Source organism: Saccopteryx leptura, chromosome 2 (genome assembly GCF_036850995.1).
Source record: "Saccopteryx leptura isolate mSacLep1 chromosome 2, mSacLep1_pri_phased_curated, whole genome shotgun sequence".
Taxonomy (NCBI): Eukaryota; Metazoa; Chordata; class Mammalia; order Chiroptera; family Emballonuridae; genus Saccopteryx; species Saccopteryx leptura.
Window position 1 is genome coordinate 261,631,347 of NC_089504.1, and position 4,455 is coordinate 261,635,801.

The 4,455-nt window shown below is 39.2% G+C and overlaps 1 non-coding gene across 1 annotated transcript; it reads right to left on the reverse strand.

The window, feature by feature from the left end:
• Window positions 1-1,801: 1,801 nt before the first annotated feature.
• On the reverse strand, window positions 1,802-1,877 carry TRNAG-GCC (transfer RNA glycine (anticodon GCC)). Its single transcript has one exon. It is a non-coding gene; the product is annotated as a tRNA-Gly (tRNA).
• Window positions 1,878-4,455: the final 2,578 nt, after the last annotated feature.

Here is a 4,455-nt window from a genome sequence, read left to right on the forward strand (position 1 = left end):
TAAAAGTCATCAAACCCAGCCTGTCCCTCTGACTGCTGAGAAGGAAAAACCAAGATAAATCCACATCTGATATCAGTCAACTTGCAGTACATCAGGGAGAAAAAATCTTCAGTCACCAGAAGAAAAAGCCAGACTGCCGACAAAGGAATGATATTTAGAATGACAGCAGACTTCTCACAAGCAACAGAGGGTCAATGACAATGGAGTATTGTCTTTGAAATACTGAGGGAAAATAAATGTCAACCTAAAATGATAGACAGTTAAAATAGAGTAGGGACAAAATAAAGGTAATTTTCACTCACAAAAAAGACAAAGAATGTACATGATATATACTTTACTTTATTGTGCTGCACAAATATTCCTTTTTTTAAACAAATTGAAGGCAAAACTCTCCATCAGCCAAAAGATAATGACTTGTTTTATCATAAGACTCGCTTTATTGCGGTGGTCTGGAACCGAACCTGTGCTATTTCCAAGGTCTGCCTATATTATCCTTCTATCCTCACTAAGATGCACAATAGGATGTATTTCAGCAAAAAAAAAAATAATAATAATAATAAGTGAAATAAAAAATAAGAACAGAAAATAATTTGTCAATAAATTTAACTATTGGCCATAAAAATGCTAACATTTCATATGTTTAAAAAAAACAGGTAAAGTTAAACTTTAGACAATAAAAATATAGAATGCAAGAATTATATTAAATGGAAAAGTGTCGTAGGATCATATTATGTTCAAAAGAAAAAAGTGCTTAACAACTTGAAATTATTTATATATATTTATAGTAAAGCTTATACTTTTTAGGGGTAAGGAAAGCTGCCCATTAAAGAATGATACTACAGTCTTTATCTTCCAAACCAGTAGAAGAAATTTAAGAGGTTGATGATGGGAAAAAAATTGTCAATCTACACATGGCAAGAAGGGAAAAAATAAAAGAAGTGATGGGAAAAGATGATAAAAACACACACAAAAAAGTATCAAAATAAGTCCAAATATATCATTGTGTGAATATACAGATTAAATTTTCAAGAAAATACTCAATATCATATTGAAATTTGTTTTAAATACAACTATTATTTCTTAACACAAACATACCAAAAGCAAACTATCCAAAAAATTAAAAATAAAGGGTATACCACTTAGGAGAGCAACCTATCAACACCTAGGAAGATTCAAAATGGTCAGAACTCTCACTTCCTGATACTATATTACAGAACAGTGTTTTTCAAATCATATTCTCTGGCTCATTCCTTGGTCATGGACTCAATTTAGTGAGCTACAACCAATGTTTTCTTAATTTAAGAAAATGTAGAATAATATAGGATAGGGAAAGGTGAGATAGGACAGGACAGAACAGGATGTCAAAGTATACATCAGAGTGTTTCATGGATATAAGGAGTATTGTTTCATGAAACTTTTCTCTTTTATTTTTTTTTTTTACTTTTTTGGTTTGTGTACATACAAAAGCAAACATGCATACACTAATTTTTTTTTCTTCTGTATTTTTCTGAAGCCGGAAACGGGGAGAGACAGACAGATTCCCGCATGCACCCGACCGGGATCCACCCGGCACACCCACCAGGGGGCGACGCTCTGCCCACCAGGGGGCAATGCTCTGCCCCTTCGTGGCGTCCCTCTGTTGCGACCAGAGCCACTCTAGCACCTGGGGCAGAGGCGGAGGAGCCATCCCCAGCGCCCGGGCCATCTTTGCTCCAGTGGAGCCTTGGCTGCAGGATGGGAAGAGAGAGACAGAGAGGAAGGAAAGGGGGGGGTGGAGAAGCAGATAGGCGCTTCTCCTGTGTGCCCTGGCCGGGAATTGAACCCGGGACTTCTGCACGGCAGGCCGACACTCTACCACTAAGCCAACCGGCCAGGGCCGCATACACTAATTTTTGATTCAAAATAAATCTCTTCCTTTTTTTATTTTAAATTTGAAAAACCCTGGCCCAGAGAAATTCTCACAACTGTGAGCAAGAAGACACACAGGGATATCCCCTGCAGTATCATTTGTAATCAGGAAAAATTGCAAATATCTTGAAAGTTCATCCACAGCAGAATAGGTAAACTACTTGAGGTAAACACACATACCATAAAGAAAGAAAACAAACTAAGCCTATGTATTTCCAGATGGATTAATCTCAGAACAAAATATTGTATAAATAAAAGCTTCAGAATGATACACATATATGCTAAAACTTACACAAAGTTTGAAAGCAAGCAAAACAATACTTTGTGTTTTTATAAATACACACACACACATTATGTAGAGTGATGGTATAAAAACCTATAAGGAATGATAAACTCCAAATTCAGGACGGTAGTTAACTCTTGGGAATGGAGAAGGAGCAGGTTATGGGGTCAGGGAAGACTGTATAAGAGGCTTCAATTAAATTCCAAATGTTTTAACAAAAATAAATGGAAATAAATATAAGGGAAATGTTAAGATTTGATAAGGCTAGGAGGATATATGGGTGTTAATAATTTACTTCTTTTACTTATCTATATATTTGAAATTTTTATAAACTTTAAAAATCTTTTATAATCATTAAAAAAAAATTTATTTTAAAAATTATAAAGCTTACAAAAATCTGTGGGGTTTTTTTGTCCCTGGGCTAATCACAAAGACTGGCATTGGTTCTTCACTAATCTAAATGTTGACATACTATCTTACTCCTGAGCGAGCAGACATGGTCAAGTTTTCCGTGACCACATGAGGCAAAAGAAAATTCCCTGAGTCGTGAGTTTCACAAATGGATCTTTCCCTGCAACAGAAGCAGAGTTAGAACTCGGCTGAGTGTATAGGAGAGGCCACCACATCCACCCCGAGTGCAACGCAGGTTCCACTGAGCAGCTGATGAGCAGAAGATGAATGTATTGCTTTCCTCCACCTAATGAACATTTCAATCTTCTAATAAACACCCTAATAAAGAAAAAGTGAGATTTAACTCACTTTTATTATCCCAACTGACATGTCGCAAGGTCTTAATTGGGCTGAAAACAGCTTCCAATAATAATACCCTCCTTAATTGATTCATTAAAGGAGCCCCTACTGAGACAGAAGGCTAGTTTCAGGAAAAAGAATGAAACAGAGGCCTGATGTCCCACCGAGTGGCTGTGATCTTCCTGCCATCAACTCCCCGGGCCACTGAAGATGATGTTAAGATGCCAATGCCTGGAATCGTTCTTCTAGTCCCCAAGTGGGCACAAAACTTACACGCAAGCTCCATACACCCAGCACTTTCTTACTGGGGTAACAAGAGAAAGATGGCATCTCCAGGAATTCTGAACTTTGAGTGTGAGATGAATCTGCAAATAAACAACCAGGCAAGGGGATGCATTGATAGCAAGAGATTAAAGCTTTTCCACAAGATTGAGCAAAAATTACCACCTCCTAGCGTAGATGGGCAGGGCGAGGAGGGGCCAGTGCAGCAGTGGGAAGACTAACCGGGAGCAAATGAAAGTCATCAGTTTGCAGGGAGGACCGGTTTTGAGCATACTAGACAAACTATCTAAGTGTAGTGGCTACCAGCCTTGGATTTGAAGTCAGGTAGACCTAGACGTCTGTCCTGTTCTTCCATTTTTACCAGCTCTGTCACCTTGGGCAGCTGAACCTATCCAAATCCCAGGTTCCTCTGCTAGGAAACAGGAATGATGAACTAAATCGACCACAGCAGCCAGAATTAAGTCAGGTCTTAGCATTCCTTTGCTCAAAGCGTCTGATGGCGCCTACACCCTGACCCCATTATTGCCTCTCTGAGGTCATTTCCTGCTCTGATTCCCCAGTTTTCTCCATGCCACCTCCCTTCCCTGGCATTCCTCCGATACCTGGGGAGTTCTCACCTCCAGCCTGGGCCACTGCCTCTCCTCCAGCCCTCTGCAGCACACACCTTCACCTCTGTCAAGTTTCTGATCCATGCCCCGTCTTCTGTGACCACCTTCTGTAAACTACAGTCTGTCCCTCTGCCTACCCCGAATACCCTTCCCCTGCTCTCCTTTCTCTTTTCCCATAGCACATACCTCCCTGTAGTATACCACATTACTCATTTATGATGTCTGTTGTTTACTCTCCCCTGCTGTTTGTTCACTGATCTATCCCAAATGCCTAGAACAATCAGGAGCATATAGCAGGTGCTTAATTTTTGTCACATGAAAACCCATAGGATTGTTCTGATGTGACTAAATTAGATAGGGAAGGCAAGGCACTTAGCTCAACACAGGCACACAGAGGAGACAAGTGAATATTATCTATTGTTTTCATATGAGTTACTAAATATTGTTGTGATTATTGTTATTTTCTATTCAACAGAAAGATAGTATTAACTAATGAAGTCATGGTTTTTCCAGCCATTGGTTCTTGGAGAAGAAAGACCTAGGTTTAACCAGAGTTTCCTGACAATATATGATATCTTGAGATGTAGATACCACTGGCCAATGACTAAAGATAGTGGTCACCTG